This window comes from Pan paniscus, chromosome 17, assembly GCF_029289425.2.
Source record: "Pan paniscus chromosome 17, NHGRI_mPanPan1-v2.0_pri, whole genome shotgun sequence".
Classification (NCBI taxonomy): Eukaryota; Metazoa; Chordata; class Mammalia; order Primates; family Hominidae; genus Pan; species Pan paniscus.
The window spans coordinates 56,546,113-56,570,588 of NC_073266.2; the positions used below are offsets into that span (position 1 = coordinate 56,546,113).

Below are 24,476 nucleotides of genomic sequence, written 5' to 3' on the forward strand. Positions count from 1 at the left end.
TCAAATTAAATTAAAGTTAATGTTAAATCAAGCATTCCCCAAACTCTCTTTAAGCAATTTAATCTACTTTTGTGGCTTCACCATCACTTAGATGAAAATGACTTCAAAATTTATATATCCTGGCCACATTCTAAGATTCTGACACATATAGCCAGCTGCCTCCAAAACATTTCCAGTTGGACTTACCACCAATTTCCCAAATAGAAGACACCTTCCTCAGTGCTGGAAATGATGCTGTGTTTGTATTAGTTTGTTTATTTGTTTTATAAGAATATGAGATAAACTATTGACAGAGTGTCTTTAATATTTTGTTTTTAGGATATTTCCTGGTACACATTAGGTAATCAATGAATATTTCAAAAATGAGTAGTAACTATTATGTACAGTTATTGCTATGTTACATGGTCATAAAGAATTAAATGTTTAGGTGAGAAACTCAATGAAGCCCAAATTATGCTTAATTTGTACAAAAAATGAATAGAAAGAAATCTAGCTGGAACATAAGGTCATTTTGAGGTAGAGGCCCCAGTGAGGTTATGTATATTTAAATTCTATGTATAGACAGAACGCTCTTTATTTGAGGGGGAAAATGAAATAATCTCTAACATAGCTCAGGGTCAAGCTTTGAATTTATTCAACCCATATAGTTTGGCCAGGATACCAGAAAAAAAATTCAGATGAGGATATTATTGTTCTTCTTCTCCATGATGTTGGCTCTAAATAATGCCCTCTATTATCCTTTAGCTCCCCAACCCTTATAGATGAAAACAAGTCCAGCAACAGATTCTGCTACCATGTTTTTCTTTGTAAGAATATTCACCCCTGCAACAACAGAATTTGATGTCAATTTAGTTTTGTTGTAACCACACATTAATCTTGTATCCCAGTGTCTACTGTGGGCTCTTATTTTATTTCTTCTGTCCAGCACTCTTTTTTAAAACTAATGTCCTTCTACCTGTTTGTGTCCCCTCTGTATAAACCCAATAATTATTATGTAGTTTAATGACACTGCAGCAATAAAATTAATAGTGGCTGTGACAGTGCCCACTAAACATTTACAAATGCCTTCAAATGTAAATGTAATTTAAGTCCATGCAACATAGCTATCGGCAAACACTTTATTATCAGCTTTAAAAATCTTTACCTCAATTTTGAAATCTGATTTTATCAAACTCCTCAGTTTATAGGATGCAATCATCATCAGTCCATACAAGGCCATTTCTTTTAGTGTTTATTCTCTTTTTACCCAAATTTCAGTTCTATTCTATCACTCTCATTGGCTCCAACTTTCATGTCAAATATCTTTTATATATGTATGCCTTCTTCTACAACATATGGTAATTATTTATTGTCTATGTGTTTGTAAATTACCAAAAAAAAAATTGTTAAGCTGTAGGTAGAATTATATTTCTTATATTTTTTCACTCAACAGTTTTCAAATTCTATCTGGGTTGCCAGACGTACTTTGGAGCTTCTAATTTTAAGTGCTTTATGTTTCGGGCCGAATTGTATCTCCCTAAAATTTATCTGTTGAAGTTACAACTCTCCAGTACCTCGGAATGTAACTGTATGTGAAGATACAGTCTTCAAAGAGATGGTTGAGTTAAAATGAAACCCAAATTCAATATGACTGATGGATTATAAGAAGAAGAAGAGACGTTGGAGGCAGGTGTGCACAGGGAAAAGACCATGTGAAGATAAACAAGAGAGCCTGTCATCCAAGGAGAAAGGGCTCAGGGAAGCTATCCCTGATGACACCTTGATCTTGGACTTCCAGCCTTCAGAATGGTGAGAAAATAAATTTCAGTTGTTTAAGTCACTCAGCCTCTGGGATTTTGTTACAGCATCCCTAACATACTAATACATTTAGTATTTCATTACACGCATGGATTTGTGGACCAAAAGATATCTGAGACAAGTCTCAATCAATTTAGAAAGTTTGTTTTGCCAAGCATAAGGACATGCACCCAAGAAGTAGTTCTGCGCCTTCTTCAAATATGATTTTGAGAGCTTCAATATTTAAAAGGGAAAGAGTGGATATTGGGGAAAGAGGAAGAAATTCTACAAAGGTGTGGGTAAATAGACAAACGGTTGAATCTTTTGAGTCTCTGATCAGCCTTTCACCAAATACATAATTTACATGTAAAAGACGAGTAGAGGAATTGTCACTTATGCCTTCCTCTAGCTCAGTGAATCTGCATTTTTACATCAGAGGAAACAATCAGATATGCATTTGTCTCAGGTGAGCCGAGGGATGACTTAGAGTTCTGTCCTTTTTCTGGCATCTGTGAAGATAAGCTATCGATATATACTGCCGTGGTGACATTCAACAGAACTGTTTTAGAATAAAGATCTTGGGGCCCACAAGGAATTTCCTAGTGGGTAAATTGTGAGGGAGGTATGTAGCTTTTTGTAAAAAATAAATAAATAAATAAAAATCTTTGTAGCTATCTTATTTAGGAATATACTGAGAGACAGGTTTACTTGATGCAGTTCCCAGCTTGACTTTTCCCTTTGGCTTAGTGATTTGGGGGTCCCGAGGTTTATTTTCCTTTCACAGATTCTACACACACATGCACACATACACATATCTAATGTCACTCATACTGTTACAGTAGGTCAGCATGAGCAGGGCAGGAGAGGGCTCCCCCACCCCACAAGGAATGTCAGGCGACCATCAGGTGATGTTGAGGTGGTTGTAAACTGTCTCACTAAAAGAATAATTTGTCCCAGCCAGATCCAGGGAAAGGCAGTCTCCTAACAGACAAATACCTGAAACTGGTGATCAGCAGTTTCCTGACAAGATCTCAGGAGTTGAGTGAGTGGGTTCAAGCATGTTCACTAAGAGGCAAAATGGCACATTTTAACTGGTATATGACCTTCTAGGGACATTTGGTAAGGGAAGAACACCTCAATTGAGCATGTACAACTCCAGTAAATACACTGTGCATGCTCACCTCCCAAGTGCTAGCCAGTCACTGTGTATGTGGACAGCCCATGCCAAGAGAAGAATTAGGGAGAAGGGAGACAAGACCCCAGAAGTATGCCAACATATAAAACAGGGTCAAAGATCAAACAGGGCACCTGATCTCTTAAGTTGCCCACTTGGCCTGCTTCCAAGTGTACTTTACTTCCTTTCATTCCTGCTCTAAAGCTTTTTAATAAACTTTCACTCCTACTCTAAACTTGCCTCAGTATCGCGCTCTGCCTTATGCCCATCAGTCAAATTATTTCTTCTGAGGAGGCAAGAATTGAGGTTGCTACAGACTCATATGGATTCTCTGTCAGTAACAATATTCCCAGCTCCTGTAATGGTCACTTCAGTTGTAACCAACTCTCTGCAACCACAAATAGTGCTGTGATAAACAAATTCATACATAGTTCCTTTGTAGGGGATTCTCTACAGCATATTTCCACAAGAAAAGAAATAGGGTATGCACAACCATTTTCACTAAACATGGCTAATTTGCTCACTTAAATGGAAGTATCACATTATACTCTTACTAGCAACACGTGAAATTTCCTTTCTCTCACAAGTTAGCCAAAGTATTATTTGAGTAACTTATTTTCAACAATCTGAAGGTTGTCAAAATGTATCACATTGTTGTAATGTGTATTTATATGATTATTAGTGAGAAATAATTTTTTGTTCCAGCACTCTTGATCACTTTAGTAGTAATTACCTATTCAGATATTTTGTCCTTTATTTGCTTTCCGATTTTTTCTAATTTTTTGAGCTATTTTATTTTTAAATATTAATACCTTATGGAGTTTAGGCATTGGAAATATCTCTTTGCAATCTATTATTTATCTTTTTACTCTATCACATCCACTGAATTCACTAAATGATGGCTGAAAGGATAGTCTTAAAGGGAACCCAAACCCCAACCAGTTTGGCTTTTCATAATCTTGAAATTTTTATCTTTTTGAGTTCTGCCCTTGTCTTTATGATTTCCTTTGTTATCTTTTAATTATGTTTTATTTAGTTTCTGTCTGTCTGGATTTTTTCTTAGTATTTTTTATAGCTAAATATGAATTTTTCTCTGAGTACCACTGGTTTAGCTGTGTTTAATAGATTTTAGGCTGGGTGCAGTGGCTCACGCCTGTAATCCCAACACTTTGGGAGGCCAAGGCAGACAAATCACAAGGTCAAGAGATTGAGACCATCCTGGCCAACATGGTGAAACCCTGTCTCTACTAAAAATACAAAAATTAGTAGGGCGTGGTGGCGCATGCCTGTAGTCCCAGCTACTTGGGAGGCTGAGGCAGGAGAATTGCTTGAACCTGAGAGGCAGAGGTTGCAGTAAGCCAAGTTCATGTCACTGCTCTGTAGCCTGGCGACAGAGTGAGACTCCATTTCAAATATATATATATATACATATATATATGTATATATATGTATGTGTGTATATATATGTGTGTGTATATATATGTATGTGTGTGTATATATATATATAAAACTGTTAGTAATTATAAGTCAATTTCCTGTAAGATCTTTAAAGTTTCTTTTGGAATTAGATAGCTCTTTAACTCAAAAGTTTAGTAGTAAAATTTCAACTTAAATTTATATATACTTTTAATGCTAGACTATGCCTACTAATTAATAAGGCAATTGTATGCTCATCAGAGAATATATGTGAAAAACTATTTTTTTTGCAATTTTTGATGTTTCATTTGTAGGTCAAGACACAGTTACTGTTCACGAACGCTCCATGTATTCTTGGAAATTATGACTGTTGCCTTTGTTGGACAAAAATTTTATGTATGTATAAACATTACTGTGAATACACTATTTAGAAATATTTATTACTTTATGCCCAACAAATACGTAGAATATTTGTTCTTCTTAATCATGTTATTTCAATAATCAATATGTTTATTACTTTTTCTCTGTTTAATTCCTCAGATTCTGAAAAGTTTATGACAAAATATCAAGCAAGAATTGCTGATTTGTCTATTTCCTCTTTAGTGCTGTCAGTTTTTTGGTTTTTAAGTTATTTTGTTATGTATTTATATGCTAATGATGATTATGTTAATTATATCTTCTTCATTATATTATTTACTTTGTTAATATAGAATAGCCATTCATATTTATATTTTCTATCAAAAATTTGTATTGTTTAACATAAAATTGCTGCATGTTTTTGTGTTGTTAGCTTGTTATATTTTTTCCAATCTGTCATTTTCAAGCTTTCTGTATTATTTTTATTTGAAGTGTTTCTTATGAACTACCAATCTTACAGATTTTTCCTTTTTATGCAAACCTATGTCTCTGGCTTTTATTTGGTGAGTACAGCCTATTTTTATTCATAAGCATTACTCTAATATTACAACTTATTTCTGCTTCGTTTCAAAATATGCAATATTTCACTATGCTTTTATTTTTTCTCACTAAATACATCAAGTTGATTTCTTGGCAGTGTTCATTCAATGCTTTAAGCTTCTCTTAGTTTTAGTTTATTACATTTTGACCTTGTTTTTAAATTTTATAGACACCCAGCATCTCCAATAGACTCTTCTTTATGCCTAGCTGTTTGGCCTAAGTTATATTTCCAATATCTTTCTATATCTTCCTGTGGATAAAGTCTATTTCAGATTTTTGTTTATTCATCCCATTAATTCTTTGCCATAACACATAGCTTACTTAGTTTCCTGTCTTTATCTAGCAGTCGTACCTTTTAGTTGTCTTGACCTGTTTTCCTGAGGCTATCAACTAAATTGGCTGGTATTAGGGTTTGTGCCTCAGTGCTGCCCATTCGCCAGCTCTCTCCAACCACTTTCACCAACACATATCAGATAATGCTGCCCTTAATAAGTTAGAGGTGCTCATCTTACAAACAAAATGAAACAAAGAAACCTGACTTGGACCATAACGTGTATGTTCCTGGGACAAGACAACTCTCTGGAACTAGAGTCTTTCTCTGAATCTGTTGAAATCTGTGCCCTAATCTAACTAGTCCTTAAAGATTTCCCTGGCCTGTTCTAAGTTGATACAACTGATTCTAGAATATTGGGGTGAGTAGTGATACACTAATGGCAATTTGGGGGCAAGAAATAAACACAAATGTAAAGATCTTACTTTTCTTATTCTTCAGCTAGAACTCCTTGATTATGGAGTGCACATTTTTCAGCTCCCTTCCCTCCATCTCTCACTGGCAACCAACCATTTTATTCTTACACAGAGATTTCAGAGACTTCGTATTTACTTTCACAGATCTGAAAATCTCCAAATTCCTTCTGTAGGATTGCAAGGTTGGAGTTAGATGAGGATAGAGGAAGAAGCCAAAAACTCATGATATTTTCCCCATCTTCTTGGGAAAATAAAGTTGGCAACAGCTTTTGGAGGAGCCATCATCTTTGTATACATGTGTGTGTGTTTGTGTGTGTGTGTTGTTTAGAGTGTGTGTTTCTGCCATAGCTTTCAGTTTCAGTATCAATGTTGGCTAATTTTTGCCTAGGTTTTTCATAATAAAATAAAAATATATCCAAATATCTAATTTTTTTCTCCTGATGTGTCAAAATTTTTTAACTATGAGTTCTTCTTGAGTTTCCAGCATGTACATACCAAACAAAAGCAAAGTAAGATGTAGACATTCATAGCTTTACTCTCTTCCAAGCAGAATGAAAATATTTCCCACATCCCTCCCTGCCTTTCTAGTAGCTCACCAATACAGTTGCATTTACATATTTAATTCTGTTTTGAAACTTTCTGCTTATAAAATTGTATAAATAGCTTGAACACATAACAAACATTTTAAGGTCAATAGCACAATTGCTCCATTGTGAGTCTTGCCTTCATGTGGAATGTAACAATCCATTTTTCTGATGTTACTAATGTAAGTACATTTCATTGTAATATTTAAGTTTCATCTGATTAATTTCAATGGTAACCTTAAGGTTTTGAATAAACTTTGAAAGAAGCTAAGTAGCTTCCCTGCAGAATGACTCTATTTTCTTTCAAGCTGCAGAAAAATTTTGTAAAATTCTATTACCTCCCATATGTTGAGGACTTTGAAAATTTTCATTGATAATTAGTTGTCATCCAACTTAAGATGACAAAACACAACAAAGAAACTCAGCATGTCTTTATGTGAGAAATTTCAGCATATTACTTCTTCCATTTGGTATGTATGTCTAGTATGTTTGACTGCAGTTGAAAAATAATTTGTGCTAATATAAGACATTGTGGCAACTGAACCTAAGATGAATCATCCTTCTTATATTCATGATCAGATTTTATCCTAAAACTCCCCCTTTTCAAAATCAACGTTCCATTTTTTTTACAGAATTATTTCACTTTACCAGAAAAATATATACCTACATATAGAATTTTTATAAGTTTAGAAGGTAGATGTTTTCTTAAATGTAAAAATCAAAGAAGCACACCCAATTAACTTCAATCACTAAAATCATGGTCCAGGGTTACTAAGGTTCAACCTTCCACAGTTTAAGACACACCTGAAAGACGCACCTCTTTCGTGCATATCTAAGCCTTACTTCACATTTAATTCTTCACAATGCATAGATATTTAATAAGGTAATTATGTGTTCAATTTTACCCTATATATGAAGATTTCTTTTTTTAAATAGAGGCTATACTAAGGGCCGTGTGTGGTGGCTCACGCCTGTAATCCCAACACTTTGGGAGGCCAAGGAGGGTGCATCACTTGAAGCCAGAAGTTTGAGACCAGCCTGGACAACATAGTGAAACCCTGTCTCTACTAAAAGTACAAACATTAGCCAAGTGTGTTGGTATGTGCTTGTAATCCCAGCTAATTGGGAGGTTGAGACATGAGAATTGCTTGAACATGGGATGCGGAGGTTTCAGTGAGCTATCATGCCACTGAACTCCAGCCCAGGTGACAGAGCAAAATTCTGTCTCAAAAAAAAAAAAGGGAGAGGGTATACTAGGAATAAAGTCAGCTTAATTCTGAAGGTTTCTATTTAGTGTCCTAAAGCCATGCAGTGCTACAAGAAGGACAGGCAAGTGCATACATACAAAGACAGATACACTTTTAACCTAGGTTAAAGTTGGATGACAAAAAAGTACAAAAATCAAACAAACAAACAAAAAGAACCATGTTCCTCTAATTGTATATATGTGGGCCAGAAAGAACCAAAAACAGTGGAATCAAGGCACAAGACTACAGCTGGGCGACAAGAAAGGAAGAAAGGAAGGTGCGACAGTGGGGTGGAGGTGGGGAGGTAACAGATCTTAGAATGGACAAGCCAGTAACTGCTACCCAAAGGTCCAGGCCTCACCTTGACTGGCACTTCTGTGATCAGGCTCAAGATTGAACAGAGCATGAATGATGAGAGGAGCTAGAATTAGAAAATAAATTAAGAGAGGCCCAAGACTGAGAGAAGGAAGGAAAGGTTTTATTCTTTGATGCAATAGCCAGTGAAGGAAAGGGGTCAGGTGAATGTTGGTGGAGAAAGAATGTACCCAAGTGAGATTACAACCTGGGGACCATATTTTAAAGGAAGTATCCATCCCTGTATCTACAGGGGAGGACAACATTGAAGATATAAATTTGACCACTTCTTTGATTTCTCGTCATTTTCCATGGGAATCATCTGCCTTTGATGTTTCTGCAAAAACTGAACAAAAACTCATATCATTTACATATATGTAATACCAAAAAAATGAGTAGACAGTAGCCATCAGAAGATACAAAGAAAAGAGAAGTGAAATTAGGAGACAATGTAGCCACTAAGTGTGTGTGTGTGTGCGTGCGCGCACACACGTGTGTGTGTGTGCAGTGTACACAAATTAAATTTCTAACAATAATTTTATATATTAATTTTTGAAGTACATGAAGCAATTCCAGCTATGAAAGAAGGCCAAACACCAAAACAGGAAATCAGGAATAGAAATACCAGAAAACAAGAGGCAGTATCCAGGCCAAATGAAAGGGTGAAAGGAAAACTTATAGAACTAAAGTAAGAAATAGAGGGGGGAAAAAGCAATTTGAGAAATGAATACTAAACTAACATGAGTGCAAAGGAAAATAGATCCCACAGATACTGCATTATAAACTACAAAGAATAGAATTGAGACAGAAAAACAAGCTAAAAGAGAAATAAAGGTCAAAAGAGTAAGAAAAAATGAAGAGTAGGCCAGGCATGGTGGCTCACGCCTGTAATCCTAGCACTTTGGGAGGCAGAGGCAGGTGGATCACCTGAGGTCAGGAGTTCGAGACCAGCTTGGCCAACATGGTGAAACCCCATCTCCACTAAAAATACAAAAATTAGCTGGGCATGGTGGTGCATGCCTGTAATCTCAGGAGGCTGAGGGAGGAGAATCACTTGAACCCAGGAGGAAGAAGTTGTAGTGAGCCGAGATTGTGCCATTGCACTCCAGCCTGGGTAACAAGAGCAAAACCCCATCTCAAAAAAAGAAAAAAAGAAGAAGAGTAAGGAAAATAACATACCATGTTTCCCTAACAGGAATATGCAACTGAAATCAAAATAATAAAGCAAAATAAAATACTTAAATATATAATTTAAGAAATCTTTCCTGAAATGAAAGAAGCCTTGCATCTAAAAATTAGACATTCATGCAATATGCAAAGCAAAGTTGGCTCAGAATGCTTCATAATAACAAGTTAATGTATATGTAAATTTAAATATGTAAAAATAGTTATTGCAATGCAAAGCAGGCCAGCCCCAAAGTTGGGGCTTGGCCCAGGAGGGTTCTTGGGTTTGCTCAAGAAAGAATACAAAAGCAAGCTGATGGTAGAAGAAAGCAGGTTTATTGAAGTGGCAGTGTATAGCAGAGTGGCTGCTCCTTGCAGAGAAATGCTAACTCACAGGCAGTGCACCCTGTGTGTATGGGCTATTGGCTAGCTGTATGTATACCCACTTTTAACTGTATGGAAATTAATGGGCAAGGTATTTAAAAATCTCTAGAAAAGACATGGTAACTTCCAGGTGTTGCCATGGCATTGGTAAACTGTCATGGTGCTGGTGACAGGATCTTATGCTGATGAGCAATGAGGACAACTAGAGGATGCCTTTGGCACCATTTGTTGGTTTCAGTCAGTTTCTTCATTTCATCCTGTTAAGAACAGGAAATAAGTCCTGACAGTCTCCTACCTCATTCTCCCCTCAGAGATTATATACTCCTCTTTAATCTTAAAGGGTTGTAGAAGGGCAAAGGTCTGTCTTCTCTAACTGCTTCCTGATGATTTTATGAGGGTAGGTCCGGCCCAGCACTGGAGGAGTATAAACCTCTGGATAAGTGATCTAAGGGACCCAAAGGCAGGATGTCTGTTTTCCAGGTCAGAAAATGGGATACATTGGAAGCCTTGTGCCAGCAGTGTCTTTGCATTGAATTGTTGTAATGTAGATAATACAAATTTTACTAAGAGTTTAAATAAGCAAGAGCTAATGATTAATACTAAAAAGATAGCTGGTTAAAGGTCCTAGAAAAGGTAAAAAACAAGAGACTGACTAGAAATCCATTTACTGAATTCCAACAGCAGGTATAAAAGAGGTCTTTACCTGGGAAAAACTGTCTAGAACAGTAGAATAGAAAAATTACAATTAGAAAGAACAGAAAAATGTATGCTTTTATGCCTACTTACAGCATCATGTTACCATTTCTGACTGAATGTTAATTATCTTAAATAGGTGTGGAGGTCTTCCACCTATCTACAAATGGAAGTATTCTGGACAAGTGTGCCCAGTTAGTGATCCCCAGAAGTGAAACAGTAGTGGAAGTATTTAATAATATCTGATGAGGGCCTTCCCATTTTGGCTGAAATTAATCCTCAGGGGATACTTCTTTCCAAGTTTATAGTAAGCCTAATTCCCTGGATGAATGGGGGAATTGATTCTTTCCCTTGTGGAAGGACGTAATATTTCATCTCATCTTTTCAAAGGGCCTTTTGAACCTGACCTGAATTCCAAAATGGGGGGCATAGTGAAGCATGTCTGACTCCCTATTTCTTGTATTGTCTTAAGTTAGTTCTTCAGGTTTCTTATAGCCAATTAAATTTTCCAGGCCTTATGAGAATGGGGGTGGGAAGGCACTCATTAGCACTTAAAACCTTTTTTAAGCAATATGAGAGTCAAAACTCAAAATGCAAAAATAAAGGTACACATCTCAAATAACCAAGAATATAGAATCAAGCTATATTGGAGAAAAAGATTGCTGTTATAGACCTCTAAGATAAAATATTTCAGCATCAGGCCATAACAATAGTTAGAATCGGAGCAGAAAAAATTTCAGGAGCTGATGAAAAAGCTGAAATAGAGAGTTATCATCTCAGGCTTTCTCAATAAGTTGAGAAAACTTGTTTTAACATAGGAGACCAATCTTTACAAAGACTATTATAAACATAAACAATTCCCTTTTAATTTCAGTCAACTTAATCATATGCAAAATTTCTTCACAAATTGCCCTTTACAAACATTATCACAACTTACACGGGTTATCTATGACATGCTAGGACTTTCTGACTTGTCCTATACTATCTCTTAATAACCAGTCGTTTTACTCTAGGAAAATAACTTCCCATATATATTAGTCCATTCTCATGCTGCTGTAAAGAACTTTCGAAGATTTGGTAATTTATAAAGGAAAGAGATTTAATTGACTCACAGTTTGGCATGGCTGGGAAAGCCTCAGGAAACTTACAATCATGGTAGAAAGGGAAGCAAACACATCCTTTCTCACAAGGCAGCAGCAAAGAGAAGCAGAATGAACAAAAGGGAGAAAAGTGCCTTATAAAACCATCAGCTCTTGTGAGAATTCACTCACTATCACGAGAACAGCATGAGGGCAACCACCACCATGATTCAATTACCTCCCTTCAGGTCCCTCCCACAACACATGCGGATTATGGGAACTACAATTCAAGATGTGATTTGAGTGGGAATACAGCAAAGCTATGTCATCAAAGAAAATTCTTTCTTATATAAAATTACTCTTTTCTTTGTATCTTTCCTTACCAAAAATACATCTTTATATCCACAAAATTTCTCTCCCCTACTTCACATTTCTTCACAGAAATTTCACATTTCTCTCCCCTACTCTGCCTGGTTTGATAATTAACCTTCTAAAGTCCATAATTTAAACAACCTTTGATAAAAGTTGAATTTGACAAAATTGTTCTTTTTCTCAATAAAAACACATTGTCTTTGGCACATTTTATATGAACCTAGCAAACGAGAAATTCTAAATTGTCTTTTAGATGTTAGTATTTTATAGACAAGAAACATTTAACAATTAAAAAAAGAAGCTTTCCCATATAAAAATCCTCTCTTAAGTGTCAATGAGCCAGACACCCAGTAAGCATCCAAAACAATTTAAAAATTTTAAATTACACAAAGAGTTCATCTATAAGTGTTTATCTCATTTCATTTACCTAATTCATCATTATTAATTTTTAGGAGTTTACTGAAATTGTTTATGAAAAAATGCAATATTAGACAAAGCTAATAATCACTGAAAGTTATATCCTAGTTAATGATTTTTAAAGTCTAAACATTAGGTAAACTGCTAGGTACAACTCTTAAAGTTGAACATATGACTATTTTGTCAATAACTAAGAAGACTCAGCTGTCTTTATTGAGCCAACAATCTTAAATTAGCCTTATTTGTGTAATTCTGAAGACATTTCTATTTTTATCAATAATTTTAAAATCAATTTTATTTATCCAAGATTCATGTAAACTTGAAAAGCATATGAACTTACTTAATTTATAAGTATTCACTTACTTATAAGCCAATTTGATAGCATGCTAGACACAACACATAATACACGTACATACAAAAATATCTAAATGTGTATACATATACACAAAGGTCCAATAGCATCTACCTCAGAACTCTAGTCATAAGATGGCAATATAAATTCACCACTTTATAAAAAATACATGGATTTTAAATTATTTTTCACAAGATTAAGACCTGTCTACAAGGCTAAACTTTGTTTGCCTTGATAAGTAATCCAGGGAAAGCTACAGACCAGAACTTGTGTAAGGTAGTTTTCATGGTAATTTTGATTTCAAATCTTCTTTTATCTCATGTTTTTTTAATGAAAGAAGAGAAGGAAGGGGTAAATAGAATTGCACAAAGCGTGCCCTAGAGTTCCCAAGCCAACAGAGAACTCACGCAGAAGTGGAGACACCAAAATGTTTAGGTGGCCACTTGTCTGTTGCTGCAGGGAGTCATCTGTCAAGTTGGGGATCTGGAAATCCCAGAAAAAAAAAATGGACTTAAGCAAACCAGCAGTAGGGGGTGTAGGTGATTTCCTTCAATATCAAAGGCAGGGCAGGGGGAACACTCACCTGTCTGCAGGAGTCAAAATGACACTGACTAGTCTCCAACTTGGGGCCCCGGTAAAGGTCTCCCCTGGGTTCCCTTGATATGGGTGGGCTCATCTGTCATAAGGGGATCAATGCATAGATGACTGACCTGCCAGCAAGAGCAGTGGGTCCCACATGAAGTGGCAGCACTGCAGCCACTTGCTTATTTGCTCAGTTCTGCCATTCTGCCAGGAAATAAGATGGCCCTGGAAAGAGCCTTTGGTTAATACACATCTCTGCAGTGTTGGCAGCTCTTTAGTATTAGTGTTCAGGTTACAGCTCTGTAGCTTCAACTGCCACTTCATCATCTATTGCCATCTTACTGATTGCCAGATTACTGCCTCACCTGCTCTCTCACTTCTTGCATTCTTGTTGACTCCATGTCGGACACCAGATGATGCAGGACAGGAAAGCCCCAAAATTTGGGCTTAGCATGGGAGGATCCTTGGCTTTGCTCAGGAAAGGATTTAAGAGTAATCCAGCAGTGGATGAATGTAGGTTTTTTGAAGGGGCAGTGTACAGCAGAGTAGCTACTCCATGCAGAGCAGGGAGCATGGAAAGTGCACCTAGAGTGGCAGCATACAGGCTGTTGGTTAGCTATATTTATATTCACTTTTAATTATACACAAATTAAGAGTTGGTTTATTCTGAAATCTCTAGAAAAGGCGTGGTAACTAATAGATGTTGCCATCGCATTCATAAACTGTCATGGCACTAGTGGGAGTTTCTTAGGGGGATGAGTATAAAAGGCAAATATAGTATGCCTTCAGCACCATTTACTGGTTTTGCCCATTTTTCTTTTATTTCATCCTGTCATAACTGGAAAATAAGAAATGCTGATCTCCTACATCAATTGGACTTCAGATATAAAGAATGGATTCTTTAGGCAACTATACACACAAAAAGATCAAGACCCCCCCAAGGAAAACATTCACGAATGTATCTGACTTCTCTACAGTAATAATCAATGCAGAGGTCATGAATACTGCCCACAAGTACTGTAGGAGGGTAACGTGCGGCCCCATATTTTTATGTCCCAATAAACTCTTTCTCAAGGATAAAGCCTATTGTTTTGAACATAAAATAAATGAAGAAATATTGCTCAGAGTTTCCAGAGATTCCTGGAAGGTGAATGCAAAATAACTGCCACATCAAAACAAAAACTTAGATGGAAAAAGGAGTGATAGAATACAATTTTGAATGCCAGCTATTTATGAATGTAGAAATGACACAGCTAACAAAAATGGGGGAAGAAGTTTAAAAGATGAAAAGTGGAATAAGCCTTTTCATTGCCTCATTTATAATAAGCAAAACTCAAAGACCCCACCAGAAACTAACAAAATAAGTATTGACCTTAAAGCATATTTAAAAATAGAAAGGAAAATACTAAAAAAGATGATTTATAGAATGGATTGGGAAGGAAAGTAGGAAGCATTAAAAATAGGATAAAAGCTCATTTCAGGTTGTTCATTCTAAGAAACAAAAGGATACTACCTAAAAAAATAGAAGCTAAGGACATTATATGAAGATGACCAGTAGCCTAAAAAAAACTTTCTGAATTTCAGAATAACTGAGGAAGAAAAAAATTTGTAGTAAAAGACTTTAATATATTTTAAAACAATACACATGATAGAAAAGAACACAACTTTTTTCATATCCATCTATAGATAATCTTACATAACTCCTTACTGATTGGATCACAAAACAAAATCTCAATCTATTTCATAGAACAAAAAGTATCCCTAAAGTAAAATTGTTAAGCAACAAAAATAACAAAGAATTTAAAAGTGTAGATAGATATGACAAAAGTTCAACTAGGTAAATAAAAAGGAAAAGAAAAAAAGAAATTATGTTTTTCAAATTAGAGAAAGTAGAATACAGACAAAAACACAGAAAATGAGATGAAGAAGGTATAATTTTTAGTTTATCACATTTATTAATATGAATACAGCACATAGCAAAGCAGAAACTTTCATAAAGAAAAGGAAACAAAACAAATCACATAAAAAAAACAAAGTAAGATTTTTTTTTCAATCCAGGGCATATCAACTGGACAAAATTCAACTAAGGGTATAGAAGCCTTAAATGACACAGTAAATAAGATGTATTTGGCCAATGTGTATACTAAATACTAAACCATCATATTAAAGAACACACCACTCCTTCAAATGACAAAAGAACATTCTCAAAATCCTATCAAATATTAGATTACAATAAAATAATAATAAAATCCAATGTGTTAAAATAATGAAGACCATTGATTCTGTTCTTGATGCAATAAAATAAAAAATCTATTACATAATGAGAAATTAATTTCAAAAAGGACCTATCATTAGGAAATGGGGGACTTCTCATAAACAACACTTTGTCAATGAGAAAATTAAAAATGGAAACCTAAAAGTTTTGCATAAAATATACTGAAATCATTAAGTATTAAAACTTGCAGGTTTTAGCCAAAAAATTATACAACAGAGAAAAATGTATATGCTAATATCAATAATATTTTGACAAAAAAAGTCACCACCTTTTATATTTATATAACTAACTTTCAATTTTATTATTTATATGAAGCATTCATACTCTATGCTCCTTGAATATTAGAATCAACTGGGAAAGTTTTTAAAAATATATTAATATCTGGCTCCCAGTGCTAGTAGTTTGGTTTGATGTAACTCTACGTCAATAAAAATAAATTTCAAATGGAGTAAATCTTATGAAGAAGAAATATTGCTAAAATATCTGTACTATCCAAAGCAATTTACAGATTTAATAAAATCCATGTCAAACTACCAATAACATTCTTCACAGAAATAGAAAAAAAATCCTAAAATACATATGAAACCAAAAAAGCAATCCTGAGAAAAAAGGATAAAAGCTTAAGTTACATTCCCTGACTTAAATTCTACTACGAAGAGCCATAATAACCAAAACAGCATGATACTTGCATAAAAACATATAAACCAAAGGAACAGAATAGACAGAAATCCATCCACACATTTACAGTCAATTCATTTTTCACAACATCACCAAGAACATACACTGAGGAAAGGACAGTCTTCAATAAATGATGCTAGGAAAACTGGATGCTAGGAAAACTGGATATCCATATGTAGAAGAATGAAACTAGAACCCTATTTCTCACCCTACAAAAAAATCAAATTAAAATGGATTAAAGATTTAACTGTAAAACTTGAAACTATGAAACTACTTTTAAAAATTGGGGAAATGCTTCAGGACATTGATTTGGGCAAAGATTTCTTGAGTAACTCTTCAAAAGCACAGTCAACCAAAGCCAAAATTTAAAAATGGAATCACATTAACCTAAAAAGCTTCTGCACAGCAGAGAAACCAATCAAGAAAGTAAAGAGGCAGCCTGCAGAATTGGAGAAAATATTTTCAAACTATTCAGCTAACAAGGATTAACAACCAGAATATATAATGAAATCAAACAACCCAATAGCAATAAAAAAAAATGTAATTTAAAAATGGACAAAAAATCTGATTGGCCATTTCTCAAAAGAAGACACACCAATAGCTAACACATATATGAAAAACTCAAAATCATCAATTATCTTGGAAATGTAAATCAAAATCACAGTAAAATATCATCATACCCCAGTTAGAGTGGATATTAACAAAAAGACAGAAGATTGCAAATTTTGGTGAGGATGAGGAGAAACAGGAACTCTCATACACTCTTGGTGGAAATGTAAATTAGTACAGCCATTATGGTACATAATATGGATGTTTCTTAAAAATATAAAAATGTAACTAACAGATGATCCAGCAATCCCATTGCTGAGTATATATCCAAAGAATGAAAATCAGTATATCAAAGAAATATTTGCACTTCCATGTTTAGTGTAGTGCTATTCACAATAGCCAAGATATGGAATCAATCTATGTATCCATCAATGGATGAATGGATAAAGAAAATGTATGTAGCATATATGCACAATGTAATATTATTCTGCCATTAAAAAAGAATGGATGGCACTGGAAGACATTATGCTAAGTGCAATAAGTCAGGAACAGAAAGACAAATATCACATGTTCTCACTCATATGTGGGAGCTAAAAAAAATTATTATAATTACCACCATTATAAATGGTGGTTACCAGAGGTTGAGAAGTGTAGTGGGGGGCATTAGGGGGGTTATAGAAGTATTAGTTAATAGGTACAAACGTAGTAAGATAGAAGTGACAGTGGCAGGAGGTAGACAAATGCCTAGGCAGATAGGGGTAAGTCCCCAATGAAACCCAACCTCCAAGCCAGAGACAGTTTGAAGCTTGAAAGCCAAGCTTCAAATCAATTCCATGGACTAGATTGAGTACCTGTCTTCCAATTTGGTGTGCTTTCCTCTGACTGATCCCCACCCTTCACATATTTTACATATGCCTACCCTTTTCTTTTTTTTTTTTTTTTTTTTTGAGACAGAGTCTCGCTCTGTGGCCCAGGCTGGAGTGCAGTGGCACGATCTCAGCTCACTGCAAGCTCTGCCTCCCAGGTTCATGCCATTCTCCTGCCTCAGCCTCCCGAGTAGCTGAGACTACAGGTGCCCGCCACCACGCCCGGCTAATTTTTTCCATTTTTTAGTAGAGAAAGAGTTTCACCGTGTTAGCCAGGATGGTCTTGATCTCCTGACCTCATGATCCGCCCACCTTGGCCTCCCAAAATGCTGGGATTACAGGCGTGAGCCACCGCGCCTGGCCATACCTACCCTTTTCTAATTGCTTTTCTATGCTGCTGTGCCCATCTTTCAGAGATGCCTTTGCTTTAGCCTTTCTTTGCACACTCACAAACCAATCAGCATGCACTTCCCTATCCTGAGCCCATAAAAGCCCCAGACTCAGCCACACAGGAAGAGAAATCATTGAACTGCAGGGATGGGGGACTAACCCTGCATCCCCTCTCTGCTGAGAGGTGCTCTGTCCCTCAATAAAATTCTTCTCTGCCCTCCTTACCCTTCAATTGTCAGTGTATCCTCAATCTTCTTGGACGCAAAACAAGAGCTTGGGAATCGCCAAATGTGGGTATAAGCTATAGCACAGGCAGACTGGGGCACACCAGGCCTAGCCACGGGCTGAGTTGGTGTGCAAGCCAGTCTTGGCCTGGGCAGGCTGAGTGGGTGGGTCACCTCCTGCAGCAGGTGAGTGTGCCCAAGTGAGGCCTGGGCAGGGGTATTGCCAGCCAGAGGTCCCAGCTGGCAAAGTAACTGAGAAAAATCCTGCATGAGAAGAAATAAGATCTAGTGTCCAGTAGCACAATTGGACAACAATAGCTAATAATAATTTATTGTATATAACAACAATTTATTGTATAATTCAAAATTTAAAAATATATTATTAAAAATAAATGCAAACACGTTTTTTAGAAAAAATATAGGGTATCTCAGTTACTTCAAGGTAGCATATGATATTTCTAAACAATATAAAAAATGGCAAGTCCAGAAGGAAGAAATTGATAATTTGACAAACACATAACAAATTTTAAGGTTTTTAAAATAAATAGTAAATCTCAACAGAAATGGTCAATAATAGTGGACTATTTAAATAAATTATGTATAAATACGCATGTATACTTATACATATATAAGAAATTAAGAGCCCATTAAAAGTGACTCATTAAAATGCTGTGAAAAGTGCTCATTAATGTTTAAATACTCAGAAATAATATTATGTGAAAAATTTTAAAGATACAGATATATAAATTATAATCCTAATTCTTAAGATGCACACCTATGTGCATATACACATGATTAAAACAAAGAGTAATACCAAAATTAGTTCAGGGTTGATTTTCAGTTAATGAAATGTGTGCTTGTTCTTTTATTTTTTATCTTGTTTAGTTTTTTACTATATTATTTTATCCAAATTTTAAAACTATGTACATTTGAAAATGTGAGCAGCTTCAGATGCAGTGAACCAGTTCCACTTTGGCTCCAACCAGACAAACCATCTCACCATACGATTCGATAAACCCAGATGCTGCCTACATACATGTGGATTCTCATATTCATAAATTTGAGCCTCTGCTCTGCCAAGTGGGCAGTAAATTGTCATATAGAAGACAGCCTGAAAGGAAGCGTATTCCAGTAGATAGAATTAAACACCATAATGGAAAGAATATGAATTATCGTCATAATGTAGTAACTTCCTTTCTGTTCAACTTTGAAAAAGTAATTTAACTTGTGTGTTTCAGTCTCTGTTAAATTGATGATAATAATCTTTCTTTGTTAACAAAGTGCTTTGAAATCACTGTGTGACATGTAATATATTACCAGAAAGTATTCTTATTTCACCCTGCATTGTAACCTCTCAGGAAAAGGATCTATGCATCATTGTGAGTATTTCAATGTACAATGTTGGCAAAAAAATGAGGATATGATTGAGAATGATACAAAAAACACTGTAATGCTCTTCTGTAAGTCAGTGTTATGAACTCACCTTGAATGTTGAATTGACTAATAGTACGTTTACATCAATGGAATGACAAATGTAAGGAAGTTTCAGAGAACACGTAATGAGACCCTATTTGTGAAGGAGGCAGAGATAAATAGAGGGTAAGAGAACTTAGTATGCAAAAATAGGACTGTAGTTCAAGAGAAGAAACAGAATTACAGGAATTACACAGAAGTAAAGAGAAAGAAGGCCTATTTCTCTCTTATGAAGACTTGAAGTTTAATTGAGTGACTTACAGTGTAAATAAATGAAGGTACCATTTTAACAAATTAGTTCTCAACTTATTATTGAATTCATTATCCAAGTGATGGTAGAGAGAAAAACATACATTGTTTAAAGATAGCTTAAAGCATAGTAGCTCTTATAAATTTGTATGTATATGTACTTGAATTGCTAACACTACAAGTGTCCCTTTTTGACATGAATGGCAATGGGGCATAGTTGTGTTTTTATCAAGTCATTAATTGCTTTGGTGCTTCCCTTGTAGAGAATGCCTCTGGTCCCAGAAAACCATGAAACTAAGCAGAAACATGTTCCTGAATTAATTACATATTCTTTTTCCAATTTAAAAGGAACAAAACAAAAGGAATAAAATAAAAGTACTTATTTATCATATATGATAACATAGAAATAACAATACAAGATAATACATCTGAATAAGATTTGTAGGCCTTAATATAGTATATAATATTTATAATCTCTTTCTAAAACAGAAAATTGTATATCTTTCTCACTTCTTAAGAAAGATGTACCCATGATCATGAACCCGCAACATTGCAATCATTTGGAAATATTCAGGAAATAACATTTCCTTCTTGTTGGTTTGTGGGTGGCATATAGTGTGACATACTAGCAGAGTAAAATCTGATAGATTTGGCCTCAAATTCATCCCATCATTTGCTAGCAATCAAGTTTCAGAATTTTTCTAGATCTCTGTTACCTCAAACATAATATAGAAACAAGAAACCAAATTTAAAATCTTCTTGGAGATGTAAATGAGAAAAATGCAGGTATAAATGGCCAGCAAAAATTGAAGCAGTTAAGATCAGTCAATAAAGATCAGATTCATCATCAATTAGGGGCTTTGGATATTAACCATTCATCATTATTTCAGTAATATTTAGCAAACCACAACATTTTTTAAAATCACTTTTCCCATATGTGTCATTAGGATAATAGTCACTTCATACTGTTCTGAGAAGAGATTATAGCAAATTAATCAAGGGTCATACCTTTCTTCCCACCTGCATTCTTCACTAGTTGCACCATTAAAGACAACACCACCAGGTTGAACGTTTACAGACTGAATTCATCACCAAGGGGTTAAATGCTCAATCTGCTTTGGTTATTTTAACGTCTGAAATAATAAGATTTGGCAGTTTTACAAAAGTAAATGATATGAACCATTGAATGTTGATATAGAGTTTAGTGATCAACTTTTATATAAAAATTTATATTGAACTGACATATTTTTCCAACATTGTGTTTTATTTTTTACGTTTCTATAGTTGAAGAAATAAAAATTACATTTTGAGCAAAATGTGTGGGATGGCCAGAAATTTGTTCTTAGAACCATGAACAAAGTTGAGCAATTATTTTGGCTACCACACGAGATATTAATTGACTAATTGACCATCAAAATATGTTATTCAAGGATTATTTGGATTTGATCAATGGTGGGGAAAGGTATTGGGATGTCACAGGAAAGTTTGAGGAACTTTCTAGAACTCTCCTTTCTTATTTTAGCTAAAATCATTTCAAACAGGAAAACTATCTCTTTTACCAAAATCTCAGAGGGCTGGTCTAAGTCCTGCTGCTTACCACACAGAAAGCCAATCACAGAGATAACAATTATTGCCAGGGAAGAAGGCTTTAATTGGGTGCTGCAGCTGAGGAGAAGGGAGATCAGTCTCAAATTCATCTCCTTGACTAAAATTAGGGGTTTATATAGCAGGGAAGAAATGTAACCATGTATGGGAAAACAGGAATTAGGGAGAAGTAAGGAAGAGGAGTTGGTCAACAGGAAACAGGTGGTTGGATAGGCAATCATGGTGAGTGAGGGGTCTGGCTTCTTATTGTCCAGATGTGGTGATCTGGTAAGTTTTAGCTCCTTAATACTATCTGGGAGCCCTGATGGGTGATTTCGTGAGAAAGGAACTCAGAAAAGACAAATGCACCTTTCTCAAGTTTTAACACTGGGAAGATCAGTTTCTATGTTTATTAAAAGAAGCCATAAATACAAGTTCTATGGGACAACTGGGTGGGTTTCATCTCTATCTTAGCAGCATGTTGCATTTTGAAGTTCAGCAATTCCTCCTGGAGCATCTAATTCAGATCATTGATTTAAAAATAAACACTTGAATTGTTATGAAATGAAAATTATTCTTTAAAAGAGATGAGCAGATGGATTGTTTGTTAATTACCAAGTGCTGTGTCATGCAGTTAAGGTGAGACTGTGTGTCACTTAAATCTTTTTTCTATCCCAACAGAATGTATCACACAGGGGAAAGGCATAGTGTAAATGACTGCCCTGTGCATTGGTATATACAAGATCAGCAGAGTTGTAAGAAATAAGTGGACTCCTTATAAGTTGTATAGGGTCATCTTCCTCTGTCATACTATTATGGATTGCTATTTCACACCATATGGATTTGCTCTGAGCCAAAAGAATTTTATTTTTATTTTCATTTTTATTTAGAGACAGAGTTTTACTCTGTCTCTCAGGCTGGAGTTCAGTGGCATTATCATAGCTCACTGTAACCTGAAACTAACTCTTGGGCTCAAGCAATCTTCCCACCTCCCAAAGCCCAGGTGTGAGCCACTGTGCTCTCAAAAACATTTTAATGTAGGCAGCAATCCATATTTGCTTCTCTGGGGTCTTAATCGCCACACTTTAATTTTTTTTTTTTCACTGTGGATCTCTTTCCAATTGTGCACACTTCTCTGTTCAGAAGAAAAATCAGTGCAAAGAGAATGGCATTATTGCAAAAATTAAAAAAAAAAACACTCTCCAAACTAACCTAAAGAGCTTCATATTAGCACTCTAAATAAAGGTTTTTTAGGATTACCAAGATTTTAAGCTGCACAGGTTGTGAAGTAGATAACTACCAATACAACTGGATTTTATTGGTAACAAAAGTTGTCCCAATACAACCATTTTTCTAAAATTTCTAACATAATTTCTCTTATTAAGTCACTATGCCATTATCTTACCTGGGTAAGATCACTGCTTATTTAACACATTTGCAGAAACTAGTGTCTTGGTTTTCAGGCAGAGCACCGGATGGCTGCAAGTGAAAGTATCTGAGAAGAAACTCATAAAGTTACTGGTAGGAAACAAAATTTAAAAAAAGAAAGTTTAATTCAGGGGACCCAGGGGGTACATGCATAGGTTTGTTACATGGCTATATAGTGTGATGATGAGGTTTGGGTTTCAATTATATTCATCACCCAAATAATGGACATTGTACTCAGTAGGTAATTTTGTGGGAGAAAAAGAGAGAGGTTTTAGACAACTCAGACCATGTGCGAATATTTGAGTAGTGTTACAAAAAGAAAATTAGCCCCGTTTGCTGTCTCTGAAAGGCAAATGAAAATGACTCAAAGAAAAGTGGTCATATTTTATGCAATTCAGGCATATTCCTTTAAAAAAATAACAGCTATGATTTCTGGCTACAGTAATTGATAGTCCACCTTTTTTCTCTCAAATAATTTAAAACGTGGTTAAATTCACAAGCATATACAGAGTTAAAACTAATGATTTAAAAGCAGCATAAGAAATTTATACATTTCACTCCATAATTAATGACTAAATGGAAAAATGTTAGTCTACTTGCAAAATTGTAACACCTAATGTATGAATTTTCTTCAAAAAGAAATTATCTAATTTTCTGGATACACCAGAGGGTGCCCTCCAATTAAATTCCCTCTGACACTAACTACTTAGAGTTAGTGCACACCCCACAGATGAAGGGCTGAGGTCCAAATGACTGCCCCCTTACTTCGGGAGCCAATCACAAGCAGAGGGTCTCCATGTTGCTCAAACTTCCGTCCAATTTGGCAACAAATTGAGGGTTCCTACAACCCCCTCCTGGGGTCCGATAATTTTCTAAAACACCTCACAGAACTCAGGGGAATACTTTACTGTTATTAGTTTATTGCAAAGGTTATTATAAAGGGGCTTGGTGTGGTGGCTCACGCCTGTAATCCCAGCACTTTGGGAGACCAAGGTGGGTGGATCACCTGAGGTCAGGAGTTTGAGACCAGCCTGGCCAACCTGGCAAAACCCTGTCTCTACTAAAAAAATACCAAAAAAAAAAAAAAAATTAGCCAGGCTGGTGGCGCACACCTGTAATCCCAGCCACTTGAGAGACTGAGACAGGAGAATCACTTGAACCTGGGAGCTGGAGGTTGCAGTGAGCCAAGATGGCGCTGTTGCACTCCAGCCTGGGTGACAGAGTGAGACTTCGTCTCAAAAACAAAAAAAACAAAAAAAACAAAAAAAAGATTATTATAAAGGTACCAATAAACAGCCTGAGGAAGGTGATGCAGGACAGGAGAAAAGTCCCAAATCCAAAACTGGGGCTTAGGCCAGGAGCGTTCTTGACTTCATTCAGAAAAGAATTCAAGGGTGAGTTGGTAACATTAGACAGCAACTTCTATGGAAGCCTCAGTTTGTAGCAGCAGCAGATGTACTGC

The 24,476-nt window shown here is 35.6% G+C and overlaps 1 long non-coding RNA gene across 1 annotated transcript in view; it reads right to left on the reverse strand.

Moving 5' to 3' along the window:
• Nucleotides 1–24,476, reverse strand: part of LOC117976760 (uncharacterized) — a 636,602-nt gene that overhangs the window by 24,552 nt on the left and 587,574 nt on the right. The window contains exons 8-9 of the long non-coding RNA XR_008621945.2: nucleotides 22,992–23,081; nucleotides 21,011–21,135 (exon numbers count right to left, since the gene is read on the reverse strand). This is a non-coding gene — a long non-coding RNA (uncharacterized LOC117976760). The remainder of the gene's footprint in view (nucleotides 1–21,010; nucleotides 21,136–22,991; nucleotides 23,082–24,476) is intronic.